We start from the raw sequence: 16,056 nt of genomic DNA, 5'->3' as shown, positions 1-16,056 counted from the left end.
AAATGATCTCAGGGCTTCGGAGGATGTGAAAATAGCCAAAATATTGAGAAGGGGGTGAAAATGAGAATTTTCCAAAATTAGTCGGAAGATCTCGCAACCCTTCTATTTATAGGAGAGATCCGAAGGTCGGCTAAGAAGGTGATGTTGGATAAGGTGTCTAAGTCCATAACTTACTTGGTATATACTTGACCCGACCCCGCATGGTCCATTTGGGTTGCATCTCATCCAAACTATTTATGGATAATTTTATGAGAGTTATACACATATGATTATTAATATATTATAAGTTATAATATATTAATATGAAGTCATGTTATTTAATTAGTCTTAGTCTTAAATTAATTATGAATTAATTTAGAGATTAAAAGGAAGACTAATTAATTGTGGGCTATTATATTTTATATAGTGTGGGCTAATACTCATTTGTTAATGGGCTAAGCTAATATGGAAGTCCATGGATGATCCATGGAGCTTTTAACCCATGGATCCTTGGAAAAGGAAAGGTCATGGGTTATTAGGGTTTCACCTTAACCATGCACACTATATAAGCATGCTTATGGAGCATGAAATGGTGCCTAAATGTAACTAGTGAACTAGTGTGTGTGAGCTTGTGTGTGGCCGAAATATACAAGTGTATACACTCTCTCAAAGTTTTCCAAGAGTTTGTTGTGTTTTGTGATTCCATTTGAGGCATTCACACTATTGGTGCTTGGCCCTCAAACTCCTCAAGAATTAAACGCATCAAAAAGGTATGTACTCTCTTCTAACTCTTTATGTTGAAATGTTCCCCATGCCATGTTAGATAGGTTATAAACCATGGAAAAATTATTATTTTGCATGTATTTAGGCAAACATAGATCCAAGGTTTATTATGGTTGCATGCACACTTAGGAAGTGTTAGATTGCTCAAAACCCAACAGTGGTATCATAGCCTAGGTTTGCTTGTATGAATATTTGATGCAAATTGCTGAAAATCGAAGATTTTATGCAGTCTGCACAGCTAACTCGCATAGTCCATGAAGGGACTCGACGAGTCCAAGGCAAAACTCATCCAACTCGGCGATTTGGTTCATGCACTCGACGAGTTGGAACCCCAAACAACATATCTTCGAGTTTTGGTGCTGGAATTGGTCTAGAATCATTACCTTAAATTGTTTTGGACTCATAAAACCTGTTTTTGACGTGGTAATGATGATGGTGGACCAATTTCAAAGTTATAATCAAAATTTCAATTTTATATGTGTTCATATGATTCTTGAAATTGTTGATGTGGATGTTCATGTTCATATGAGTTTTGGTAGATCATAGGAATTATTTGCAAATTGTTTGTTAGTTAATTCTTGATCTTAATGTGTTTTAATGGAATTCATAATTTGTCCTCAAGTTATGGAATTCCAAAAGTTTTTCTTTTAAATGTTTTTTTTTAAGAAATCATAAGTTACATTTTTGAAGAGTTTTTCTAATAAATGATTTTATGGACTTCATAACTTGTCCTCAAGTTATGGATTTCCAAGAGACTCTTCATTAAAAGCTTTAAACACTTAATGAAAACTCATAAGTTATGAATATCCAAAAGTTTATGAATTGTTCAAAACTTGCCCTCAAGTTTTGGAATTTGGAAAAGTGTCACACACTTTAATAAACTTTAATTCCACACCCTAGAAGTTTTAAAAGTTAAAATTCTACCCTTATACTATTATAAGATTAATGGTTAATTATTATATATATGTATATGAACAAGTTGTTTTACCGTTAGTAGGCCTCATTCACGAAGCCGGTCTATAAGGTGGGTATAAGGTTGTTGCCTATAAAATGGTGACGTAACGGGTGTCCACTCTCACCCACCACTTGCTTGATCGGTGGAGGGTCGTTAGCCGAATGGGTAGGACAATGACTTTAAATTCTCATTAAAAGTATAATGATTATTATAAAGTAACTAAATATTTTTTATTTAATTCCCAATCTTAGTTACTTTAGGAAAAATGTGAATTTCGTGCTAACCCATGGAATTCACACTTTGTACCTTACCAAGTCGTTGGTGGAGCGTGTGTGGTTAACCGACACACTAACTTGGACTAGTAAGGACCACGAAGGCTGACTAAATGTTTGTCATAGATCAATGGAGCATGTGTGGTTAACCGGCACATTGATTAGGTGATAATATTAAGGGTACCAAGTGAATTGGTATGGTTATTCACACCTTGTTTTGTGATCCTCGGCATCCCAGTCACAAAATTTGAGAGGGCACACTCGAGATTGAAACATGCCATTGAAAAGTTCAATGAATCTCAAAAGATCTAGGAATTTCAAATCCAATTAAAACCTAATAAATTATTTCGTTTTTCATGGTGGAAATTGGTGAATCGTCATTCGCCTACCTTCAAATATTTTATAGCTTGGATTACGGTATCCCTCTTCCAAGTTATAAAATATTGTGTTGGGTCTTAGCCTTAATATTTCATATTGGGTGTTATATTAAGGTTTCTAAATCAATTAACTTGATTTTCTCCCATTATAGATGTCTGGTTCAGACAACTATGATCTTCCCAAATCTCTTGAAGATGGTGTCCCTCAACACCATGCTTCACTTCCTCCACCTCCTCCAATTATTCTCCCTCACCCACAAGTTCTTGAAAAGTTTAAAGTCACTCAATCCCTATTGGCAAGCATAGTCTATGTGTTCTCACATCTTGGAGATAAAGTCACATATTGACAAGCCGGGAGAGTTGGGTGTCAAAGTCTCATGAAAGTTGGATGTTCAATCACTTTCTTAGTAACATAGTGAGTCTCTTTGGGACTACTATGAGGCAGACTATGACATACCCCTTAATAATGTTATCTATTTACTTGGTGTTGTGGAATCAGCAATGATTTGGAAAACCAGTAAAGCAAATTTGATTAAAAGAACAACTTCCCAAATCTTAAATGGACATTGACAATGGTAGCATTGGATATCTAGAAAAGCATTTTTCTTCCCGATGGAAAGGGATCGGCCATAGTCAACTCGGTTGACCAAATGATAAAGAGAAAGGCTAAAGTCTGAGATAGTCTCATGTGCCATTACCAAAGGGTCCATGTGTTTTGTTACCAAAGGGAGGGACACTAATTGCGAAGCTGCCATATTTACCTGAAAGATCATAAGATTGATCAAGTCAAAAAGTTTGAATCTACTTCAGTTAAAGTCCACTGACTAACTCTATTAAGTTCCTATTTGGAGATTCTTATTACACAATGTGAATGGGTCACATGTTGATGTTTTTAAGAATCAAAAGAAAAGATAGGAAGCTTAAAGTAAGTATATGTTGATTCTGATTGCGAAGGTGGGTTTCGATCGCATGGTTCGGTAATCAGAATTTTGAGCTGTTGCTTAAGAGTTATAATATATTGCTTATGAATAGATAACAACAAGGTTTTCATGTGGATTGTAAGGATAAGTTTTTCCGCAAAGTTTTTTTAAAAAAAAAGAACAAAAAAAAGGGGTTTTAATTTTATTTATTTTAAAAAAATATCCTTACAATGGCATCTGTGGAAAATTGTTGCTTATATGTTTCCAATAATAGCAACATTGGAAAGTGGATTTGATTCGTTCATTTGTGGTAGTGTCTGAATTTACCAAATGAAGAAAGTTTTTCATCACCCAAGTTTCAATTGGACAGAAACTTGGAATCATACAAGTTGTATTGTATGATGAATGAGAATTTTCATCTTTGAAAATTAAGACTAATTCTTTGATCACATGTATATGTGAGTCAATTGAAGGACTAAGGAATTAGGTACATTGAGTGTGTGCTGGTCAAGGTCCACCACAAAGATTGATTTGTCATGATTTACTAAAGATTAGTAAATATGATTATACTTATAAGGTTAAGTATAAGTCTGTAACATTGGAAAGGTTACAATGTATGACAAAACAAATGAGAAGAATCAAATTAGGCAGAAAGATAAAAGTTTCTCAAATCTGAAAGGATGGGAGAGTACTTTAGTATCATATTTCATGATCATCTTAATGATTATGAAACCATATCACAAATTCATATTCTAAGGACATCTTAGTGCATTGTTATGGCTAAGAAGAGAGGTCATGAATTATTGCATTGGTTAAAATCAAGAAGATGAGTCATACATCGTTCCAAAACAATTCTTAGAGTCATACTCCAAGATTGTAACATTGAGTGACATAAAGTAAGGTTTATTAACACTAGTCAAATGTAAGAGTAAAATGTTTTCTACTCTTGTACATTTGAGATTGGTAAGTTGTTATGTCTTGGATGAGACAAAGACCAACTAAGACCAATTGTGTGAAGTGTTAGTCTTGATAAGAATCCGCACTATCCCTTGAATATTTGTTTTGTCAAGGAATGGTTCTTGACTGGGGAAAATTATATGTCAAGGGGATAGTGTGAGCCTTAAAGATCCTGAAAGAGTTTCAAGATTTAATCAAGAGTAAAACCTGTAATTTATCACTAGCACACGACTTAAGGTTTTCAACCTATCGTGTTGACATAATTCTTATTTCTGTACCTACTTCAAATAAGTTGAATTTGCATGTGTGTTATCAGAGTTCAACTTGGAAGCATTGGTGGACCTTGTGCTACCGAGGTGACAAGAAACTAAGATTGAACAAGTTTAATCCATGTAAGGCTGAATTTGTCACTAACCTTATCTTATGATTATGGTTTTGAAAAATTCACATGGATAGGAACTCATACATTATAAAATCTAAGTGTCATAAGGTTTCTCTCCGATTCATGAAAATGATGGTGAGGAAATGCTTTCACTAAGTAGATTTTACGTTGATATGAATTGTGTTATTTGCATTTTTCAAAAGTCGTTAGTGGAGTGCATGTGGTTCACCGGCACACTAACATGGACTTGTGAGAAATGGCAAATGCCTAAGCAATTGAGACTATGATTACGACATCCCTTTTCATAGTTCTGAAAATTGTTTAGACACACATGTGAGCTATCTAAGGAAAGGGTGTATGAATCTAAATTCCAGAAGTCCAGCAGATTTTTGGAAATATGTCAGAGCTAGTGGGAGCATAAGTGTTATGCTGATAATCATCATGTTAGTGGGAGCATGATTATTACGTTTAGTGTTTCAAGTTAGCAATGTTAATTATAGAAAACAAAGTCTCAATTCGTGAAGTTGCAGGGGTTGAAAAGTTGTTTTGCTATAATTAAGGGAGACGAAATTATACTTCATTTCAATTCTAAAGCGTAGATTGAGATTTTAATCATCTTTAGTCAAGGACATATATATGAATTTTATGTCTGAATGGTTCGACTTAAGGAAATTCTATATATATATTGCGTTCTCAAAATTCAATTATGACTACGACATCCCTCTTCATAGTTAAATTTTGAAAACATGGCAAATAAAAAATATTGTAGCAAAAGACTGGTCTAGTATCATGTCTTTATGTGAGACATCATGAATCGTGTCCCATATGCTTCGGATATAGGATCGATTTCATGTGCTATAATATTCATCTTTTCTAAATTTTCCAAATGCTTAAGGCATTGAGAAGGGAAAAGTCTAGAACTGGATATGACTAATGTGATTAAGCAATTGTCAAGGACAAATCTGAGGTTCGCCAAAGATTGGTTGCTCAGGGAAAGTTGGAAGTATGATGTAAGTTGTCGGACAGGACTGTATTGACATGTTCTGAAAAGAAGTAACTCTTGTTCGGAAGTGATAGTCAAAATGGGACAATGGAAATGTCTCCATAGGTGGAAGTTATTCAATCTATGTAGGATTAGAAAACCTTAATGCAAGAAGGATGTTCAAAGCAATGTACTTTGAATATGAGACTTCCGTTCCATAGAAGTTGACCTTCTTTGGAATACTTTGTAATGACTGGTGACAAGGTTTTGGTGACTTTGTGCGTAATCATTACAAGAGGAACATTGCATAAAAGTTTAAAATCTAAAAGATTTTTGGTAAATGACAGGAATCGGGGATTCTCACATTTACAATAAGGATTTGGGATTGTGAAATGAGTATCATTGGAATCATGTTCAATTGATCTACATCACAATGTAAGGATCATAGACAAACATAGTGTGCATACTTGGAGTATGGCATAACTATTGCTTAGAAAAACAAAGTGTACATGCTAGGAGCATGGGACGACTGTTGTTTTTTCTATTCAAGTCTTAAGTTGATTATTTGAAACATTATACAATGAATAATGTGTAATCAATATGGTGATAAATAAAAGGTGGTTCTATTTGTATTCAAAAGGGTTCTGAGACCATATTGGATTCGATTATTATTGTGTTTCACTTTGCATGTTTTGACTTCCAAAATAGCAAGGTTATTCTTTCCGAATGACTAAGTTATTTAAACACTCCACAGTCGTTCATATGTTGGAAGTAGGTATGAATCAAGACTGTCATGAATCGAGTTTGTAGATGGCTAAATGGGTTTAGTCATAGCAATAGTTGCTACAACATTCATGAGTGCTCATAAGTTATGAGAATTGGATTAAACCCACGCTCACTTGTATCACTTCACGGAATTTATCTCGAGTGATCGTGAGACGGTAATATCATATAAATCTTCAAACCTAGAGATGTGAGTTGTTACCTATGAGTTGGTTGTGCATTGATTGCACGTAAACGCATCAGTAACTTGATGTTATAAAACGTGCCTTTGTGTACAATTCAACAAGTAGTAGAACAAGTATATGAGTCGAAGTTTATATGTTCCTTCTAGAAATAGAAGCGATATCTGGGCCCCTCGATGATTTTGTTGTGACCTATGTACCGGCCGGTCAGAACTAAATTGATGTGTTCGATTAAGTTCTTTGTCAAACAAATCGAAAATCGGGAAACAAACTGCTGGACAATAAGTACGACGTTGTTCCATGTATTTGTCCGGCTAATATCATGAGAACAAATGATTATATGATCACTTATCTAAAATGGCGCTTCATAGTTCAACAGAGTCTTCATAGTTCAACGGAGTTTTCGAGAGCTACGATTGTTGGTTGGTTCCTGAAGTCACATACGCAAATATAGTTATTAGAATTATCCAAGTGGGAGTCTGTTGGATAAGGTGTCTAAGTCCATAACTTATTTGGTATATACTTGACCCGACCCGGCATGGTCCATTTGGGTTGCATCTCATCCAAACTATTTATGGATAATTTTATGAGAGTTATACACATATGATTATTAATATATTATAAGTTATAATATATAATATGAAGTCATGTTATTTAATTAGTCTTAGTCTTAAATTAATTATGAATTAATTTAGAGATTAAAAGGAAGACTAATTAATTGTGGGCTATTATATTTTATATAGTGTGGACTAATACTCATTTGTTAATGGGCTAAGCTAATATGGAAGTCCATGGATGATCCATGGAGCTTTTAACCCATGGATCCTTGGAAAAGGAAAGGTCATGGGTTATTAGGGTTTCACCCTAACCATGCACACTATATAAGCATGCTTATGCCGCATGAAATGGTGCCTAAGTGTAACTACTGAACTAGTGTGTGTGAGCTTGTGTGTGGCCGAAATATACAAGTGTATACACTCTCTCAAAGTTTTCCAAGAGTTTGTGGTGTTTTGTGATTCCATTTGAGGCATTCATACTATTGGTGCTTAGCCCTCAAACTCCTCAAGACCCAAACTCATCAAAAAGGTATGTAATCTCTTCTAACTCTTTATGTTGAAATGTTCCCCATGCCATGTTAGATAGGTTATAAACCTTGGAAAAATTATTATTTTTCATGTATTTAGACAAACATAGATCCAAAGTTTATTAGGGTTTCATGCACACTTAGGAAGTGTTAGATTGCTCAAAATCCAACAGGTGAGTCAACAGCAAGGGAAGGTGGCATCAGGAGGCGAAGGCACGTGGTCGGATCCGGAGGAAGAAATGTGTCGGACACGTTTCGCATGCAAGGGCTCGCCACCGAGGCACAATCGTCGGATCCTTATTGGACCACTTCGGACACGTCAGCAGATCGGAACACGGGGCGACACGTGGCCTGCTTCGGTTGGGCCTTCCTTTGGTCGAATCCGGAAGCGACATGTGGATATTGTTCATGCGAGGTGACTCATCAGAATTTCGAACACGTGGCGCATACGAGGCGAGGCCACGTGGCAAAAACGTGACTATGCGAATTTTCTCGATTTTTGTGCAAAAGCTTCTAAACTCCATAACTTTCGCATACGAGCTCCGTTTTTGACGCTCTTTATATGCACGCGTAGGTAAAATTATGCGCTACAAATTCCGTTTAAACTTCGTCGGCTAATTTTGAATTTAATTTTTATATTATTATTTTTAACAGACCGGGACATGAAATCCGTTAAAAATTCATAACTTCTTCATCCTACGTCCGTTTTCGTCAGACTTTTTACCGTTATGCTACTAATGACGAGACCTTCGATTCTTGTTTAGGTTGTGTTGGCTAAAAATCACTCGATCTAAAATTCGAGTTTTTAGCTATCTACTGCTAAGCTGAAACGTCGAAAAATCATAACTTCCTCATACGAAGTCAGATTTTGGCGTTCTTTTTATCGAACTTCTCGGCTTAACGAACAATACGAGTTTCGTTTAGATCACTAAGTCCAAAAAGGTAGTTTATCAAAAACTCACTTTTTACGACATTCGGCACTGTTCCGGTTTATCTCGAAACTTCAACATATCATAACTTCTTTGTTATAACTCGGATTTCAGCATTCTTTATATGTACTTAATCCTTGTCACAGCCACTACAAGTTTCTTAATAGATATCGAGTTTATCTAAAATTTAATTTTGATGCTCATTTTTATTGATAATTAATTAAATCCAAATAATTAAGCATAAAACACATAATTCACATAAAACAAAGGTTAACCTAGACCATTATGTCAATATTAATGCCTAGCCTAGAAACACGGGCATTATAGTACTCAAGACCACAGAGGAGATCCAGTAGGTCCGACTAGGCTTCAGACTACTCAGAGTTGGCAGAAGAGCTACGCCGACAACCGGCATTCAAACTTGGAGTTTTGCGAGGGCGACATGGTCCTCCTCAAGGTGTTACCTTGGAAGGGTGTCATACAGTTCCATAAATGAGGCAAGTTGGGCCCCAGGTATATCGGCCCCTTTAGAGTCATAGCCCGGGTGGGCGCAATAGTGTACAAACTGGATCTTCTCGCCAAGCTCAGTCGGTTCGACAACACCTTTTATGTTTCCCAGCTATGGAAGTGTTTATTGGATGACATGACGGTTTTAACCTTAGAGGATATTCAGGTTGATGACAACCTTAATTACATTGAGAGACTGGTGGCGATTATGGATCACAAGATGAAAGAGTTGAGGAACAATAGGGTCGAGCTAGTGAAGGTGCAGTGGCAGCACCATAAGGGCTTGGAGTGGACTTCATAGCCAAAGGAAAGGATGAGGTAGCACTACACAGAGTTGTTTTCTGGCATAACAAACTTCAAGGAGAAAGTCTAAGACAAGTGGGCAAGAATTGTAACTTTCGATTCTTGGTACGCATCTAATTTATTGAAGTGTATATTTTGTAAGAGCTACTCGACGATTTGGTAGCCCTAAGTCGTCGAGTTGATACCATTTTGGACGTGGGATTTAAGTGGTCTACTCGACGAGTCAAAAGCCTTGACTCGATGAGTAGGTCCATCAGGAGGAAACCCTAATCTTTTGGTTTTCCACTGCAGCCTCCATCACCTCCATATCCCACTCTCGAAACCCTAATCAACCTTGTTTGTTTTTATTTTATGTGATTTGAAGCTAGGAGAAGGAAGGAGACCCTTGGTGATTCAAGAAGAAGCAGTAGATCCAGAGCTTGTGTAGCATTTCAATCCCTTTGGAGGTATAAAGCTTATAACTTGTCTTTTTCACTTAGATCTTCTTCTAGGGTTGCATTTTGTCAATTTTTATCCATTTTGAAGGCCATTTCTGAGTTGAGAGCTTTTGGGGACGTAAGGACTTTGGATCTAGGCATTATTGATCTATTAAAGCTCAACATTGCCATCTTCATTCAACCATGACCTCATTCCACGCTTTAGGTCTTCATTTTAGCTTGGTATTGGTGTTTTAGCTTCATAGCACCATGCATGCATGTAAATTTAGCAACTTTACATGTTATGCTAACCGAGGGAGTCTAGATCTATGAGATGGAAGCATTGGAAGTTATTCAATTCAACTGTATGAATTTGGAATTCAAGGGACTCGACGAGTTGTTCATATGACTCGGCAAGTCCACTCGTGGTCCCTAAACCTTTCCGTTTTTGAGTGAGCTCATTGAGTGAGGAAGTAATTCAGCTAGATGGATGAGATCTAGACTAAGAAGTTAAAGAACTCAACGAGTCCATAAAGGGACTCGACAAGTTGACTCATTTTTTCCCGAATCTGTACTATATAGAACTCGGTGAGTCTGCAAAGGGACTCGACGAGCTAAATCAGTTATCATGGGTCTAATTGCATAGAACTCAAAGAGTTAGCAGATAACTCGGCGAGTTGGGTAGAGTTAGCAGATAACTTCGGTCCGATGCCCGGGTTAGCCCGATGCAAAGTATATGTTTCGGATTTCGGTCCGATGTCGGGGTGCTCCCGAGAAGAGTATATGTATGCTTGATGTCTTTGTGATTCATGCACATTATGTGTTATGTGTTTCGGGGCAAGCCCGATGCCGTGGCAATTCTGATGCATGTTAGTTAGATGTTATATGTTTTGTTATTTGTTTTGTGTTCCGGGGAAAGCTTGATGTCGGGGCAAGCCCGATGCAAGTTTGTTAGATGTTATATGATATGACATGTGTATATGATATATGATATTATGTGTATGTGTCGGGGTAAGCCCGATGCTGGGGCAACCCTATGCCAGACGTAGTCTGATGCCACGGTGATCCCGATGCCAGGCAGGAGTCCGATGTTGGGTAAAGTCGATGTATGGGTTCGTCCCGATATAGTTGGGCGATGTCCCATAGTTGTATTATCTATTATTTGATATATGTGTATGTTATGTGGTAGTTTGGGGGAACTCACTAAGCTTCTTGTTTAAAATTTCCTGTTTGGTTTCGGATATTTTAGCTAGCAAAGGGAAGGGTTTGGGGTGATAGCATAGCACACACCACAGTTTCTAGCCAGGGATATTTACTCTAATATTTGATATATGTTTTGATACATTATCATAGTTTTATGATGTTTCGAGTCACATGACTTATGTTTCGATGTGAAGTTTCATATTCATGGTGTTCGGTAATGATTTAAAACGAAATTTTTGGGTTCTATTTTTCGAATGTTTAACATTTAAAAAACAATCTTAAGTGTACACGCACCCTAGGATCTTAGTAATTGTATTATAGCAACGTACATGTAACGACCCAAAACTCACGACTAAAAAATTCTTTTAAAACATTACTAAAACTATATTTATAACACCGTATCATAAGTCATAACATAATTTTCGAGTATTAATTCAAAACATAATATCATTATCAGAGTAAAACATTCTCAGCCTAACTGACTATGGTGTGTGCTCTGCAACCTCTCCGAGCTCCTCTTTTGAAAACTGAGTACCTGAAACCAAAACTGAAAACCGTAAGCACGAAGCTTAGTGAGCTCCCCCAAACTACCACATACCATACAATAACATATAAAACACATATTGGGCCTTGCGCACTGCATCGGACCATGGTCCGGACTAACTGGGGCCTTGCCCCTGCATCGGACCGAAGTCCAGAAACTGATTGAGACCTTGTCCCCTGCATCGGACCGAAGTCCGTACTATCCGGGGCCTTGCCCCCTGCATCGGACCAAATTCCGGAAACTGACTGCGACCTTGTCCCCTGCATGAGACCGATGTCCGGACTAACTGTGGCCTTGCCCCCTGCATCGGACGAAAGTCCAAAAACTGACTGAACAAACAATAAAATAAACATATCAACTAGCATGAACACACATATACTGCATACTGCATCAGGCCGTAGCCCGGAACACATAACACATAAATCCTGTCCGAGCCACGAAGGCATCAAACATACTAAAAACTGCATCGGACCGAAGCCAGGAAACTACTACTAGCTAAACGGGCTGGCATTGTGGCCTTAGACCCGTCCGTACTAGAAGGAAACTCACCTGAACTGCTAAGCTCTGCTGATACCCTCTGGCTGCTAACCGACAAACTTCTGAGCCGCTGCTCCTCTAGCTCTCAGAACTACCAATATCAAAATGATACTTAGTCTTACATCCCTTCAAAAGTCAACTAAGTCAACTCTGGTCAAAGTCAAAGTCCTGGTCATAGTCAACCTTCCAGGTTGACCCTACTCGCCGAGTCAGCCTACTGACTCACCGAGTCTACTGATTTCCGAGTCCTGACCTGTCCACTCACTGGGTCCCCACTCAACTCACTAATCTGAGTCTTAACTCGAAGGGTTTTGGGTTTCGCGACTTGACTCGCCGAGTCCAAGGCAATCTTCAACAGACTCGCCGAGTTGTTCTTCCAACTCGTCGAGTTGCTGCCTAACTTCATCCCACTCGCCGAGTACACCCATGTGACTCGTCGAGTCTCTTCTGTTCTTAATCTATACAGTGGCTTTTCGAGCCATGCAGGGGATCAAATCCATAGACCCATTCCTCTAGAGCCTAACCCCCACATAAAGTGGCAAACTTTAAATGTAACGAAGGAGTTATAGGCTTAGAACACTCTAGGGCTAGGTTTTGTAACAAAGGGGCTTCAACAACAACTTATTGGCCTAAACTTTATGACTTTTTGGGTTATTACCAACCTAGATCTAAGCTAGCAACCTCATATCTACTCCAAACTCGAAAAAGATCTCATCCATACTCAAAATGCCCAAAACTCAAACATAAGATAGATCTAAATGCACATATGCCCAAACAACAGACTATTATCTCAAATGAAAGCTCCAACTGAAGTAAATCTCGGATCTAGACCACTCCTTTGTAGCAAAGCCCTTGATCTTCAAGCCCCTCTCCAAGATTCTCTCCTCCAAGGCTCTATTCTCTTAAATAATGAAGGCTCACTCATTTCTAGGGTTTCTTGAACTCAAAAGGGGAGCATAGAGGATGAGGGTTGGTTATAATGTGCTTTATATAGGGCACAACCTCTGGGATTAGGGTTTTTCTCGCCCAGACCAAACTTGTCGAGTCCACTCGCTGACTCACCGAGTCCATCACTTACTCAATGACCCGGATCCCGCTCCGACTCATCGAGTTCCTCCCTGGACTCGACAAGTTGACTCTTGATTTAGAGCTTAACCTTTCTTTTCTTGGTCTTCCTGATTCTAGGTGTTACAGTACTATTAAAATTGTGAAATTGAATTAATAAAAACGATATAGCATTACTAACCTTTAAGTATAATTGTATTTAGTTTAAAACTCTTGAAGATCACAAAATCTTGATTGCTTCTTGGATGGACTAGTACCCAAAGTAGGAATCCTCTAATAGCTCACACCCAAAAGACTAAAACCCAATAATATTTAGGAGAGAAGATAGAGGATAGGAAGAACAAAATTTTCACCCTTAGATCGTTAAGATCAAAATTTATGAAGGCCCATGGGTCTATTTATAGATGAGGTAACTTGCAATCAAAGTAGATTTGAATCAATTAATTGATCAGTTTTAATCAAGATTCAAATCCTTATCCCTATCAACTATTAGGATCGATTCTAGAAACATTTTAGAGCTCCAAAACCGACCTCCCCATTAAGGGGTACCAAAATGTTCATTTCGCTCAACAATTAAATAATTAACGTTCAATCACTACACTTTTAATCAGTTCATAATTAATTCTAATTCATCATTAATCAATTTTAATTATTTTCTAATTAATTTATGAACATGTAATTAATCAATTAACTAATTATCTCAATCTTCAAAATCTATTCTAGCTAATTTAGCTCTTGAGGGCAACCCAAAAGAGCTTTGTTATTATTCCTAATCTTATACAAATTTAGTTATGCATTGGCCATCAATTTTCAATAGTATCCCTTTTGGACAATTCATCAACTATTAATGGTCGGATACACTTCAAATAACCAACAAAGCATGCCTTCCATGAGAACTGTAGAACTCCAATCTCATCAAGTCAGCCCTTAGATAATTGATGAATTATTTATCTGTTTCTACAATATATCATTATGAACTGTCTCATGGATCATCAGTCAACCTAACATTTCAACTTTATATTTCAATTTCCATTTTCTGATGATCAAATCAAACTTCTAATTAAACACATCAATTTAGTCTAGACATGTCCAGGCAAATTAGTTATCAACACAAAATCATAGATGGTTCAATCAATACCACTTCTCCAGTTAACGAAGAAGGAACAAATAATCCTTGACTACATAGTTTTTATCTACTCGTCAAAATTATGCATGGACTCTGTGACATCCTCTAATTTTTACAACTAATTAAAAATTTTCTTTATGCTTGTATTATCGTTGAAGTGAAAATTCTCAGTACATTTGAAGCATTTGAGTAAAAGTGATTGTCTCATTTTAAAAAAATCCTAAGGATGTCATAATTGATACGGAAACATAAGTTACATCGAAAAGACCTAATGATATTGAGCTCTGATGCAAGTTTTCTCTTAATCACTCAACATCCTAATCAAGTTCCAGTAGCTTAAGTCTTTATACATGTGATGTATATAAATTGAGTGCGTTAGGTTGGGAAAGCTAATGAGATACATGGGGATTTCAATCCCACAATATTGTTATAAAAGGATTCATTAATTATCAGACCTGAAAAATCAATTGACACCATTCAATATCCATAAAGATTTACATTTCCACAAATCTATTCCTACCGATCTTCATAGATTATTAGGAGATATTGTCTCCCCAAATGAACAGTTAGAAAGGAATATGAGTCATTAGATTATTTGATGAATATGATATCCCATTTCATCTACATCTTCAAATAATGAACTCAAGCGACCAACGTAATTCACAAGTTATCTGGAATGATCAGGTGTTGTCACATATTCTTTGAGGTGAACAAACATAATGTTACAATTGGCTGATCTAGACACACCAGTTGTCGTCATCCAAGAGGAATACTATAATGTACTCCCGAATGGAGCTACTGTAATCAACACTTGAAAGTGTCACAGAACATAACAATACTCTTTGTTCCAAGCTTAGACACATTCTTGTAATGAGGCTACTTGATATCAAACATAATTAAACTATGTATATTTCATAAGTCCACGTTTATCCCTAGACTAGATCACGATGCTTGTAATCAACCCTATTTTTGTGTGATACTAACCTATATCTAGTGTATCATTTTATCCTAAACATTCTCCTTCTAACAAATATTTAATACTTTAACTATTAGTTGTATTAAATCATGTTTATGAAAGCGACTATGCACTCACTTAATAAAATGGGTGACTGATGATTTAAGCAGCGCTTTGCTTCGCACTTCCAAAGAGACGTAGATGTATAAAGCACTAAGCCTTAGTCTAGTTTGATAATCCTAGCGAATATAATAACTACAGTCTGGATTCCATAATAATCTCAATGTCTACATCAAGATCTATGAAGTAAGGAATTACCAGGCAGGATCATATTCGATATAGGGCTCGATTCAGAAATAGCCTCCGAACTCATCGACTTTATCAAAGTAATTAAAATTATCGTCAAACTTCGTGTGAGACGAATCCAAAGTGATAATGGTTTGGAGCTCACCAATGGCAACATTGAGAACTTCCACACCGAGAAAGTTATTGACCAAAACTTCTCTGCCCCATACACCCCATAGCAAAATGGTGTAGTCAAACGATGCAACATAACACCTGTTGAAGCTACTCCATCCATGCTTAAATTTTGTAAATCTTCCACTCTATCTTTGGGATGAAGCTGTCTCAACTGCATGCTTCACTCAGAATTGGAGTATCATCAATCGACTCCTCAATATGACACAGTACAAAGCCATGAACGGTCAGAAGCTAAGTATCTTTTTTTATTCAGGTTTTTGGATGTAGGTGCTTCGTCAAAAACAACCACAATCAGCTGAAAAAGTTTCAACCTAAAGCTGATGAACCAATCTTTC

This window comes from Lactuca saligna, chromosome 7 (assembly GCF_052625555.1).
Source record: "Lactuca saligna cultivar CGN05327 chromosome 7, ASM5262555v1, whole genome shotgun sequence".
In the NCBI taxonomy this organism is placed as follows: domain Eukaryota; kingdom Viridiplantae; phylum Streptophyta; class Magnoliopsida; order Asterales; family Asteraceae; genus Lactuca; species Lactuca saligna.
This window is presented reverse-complemented; position numbering follows the sequence as displayed.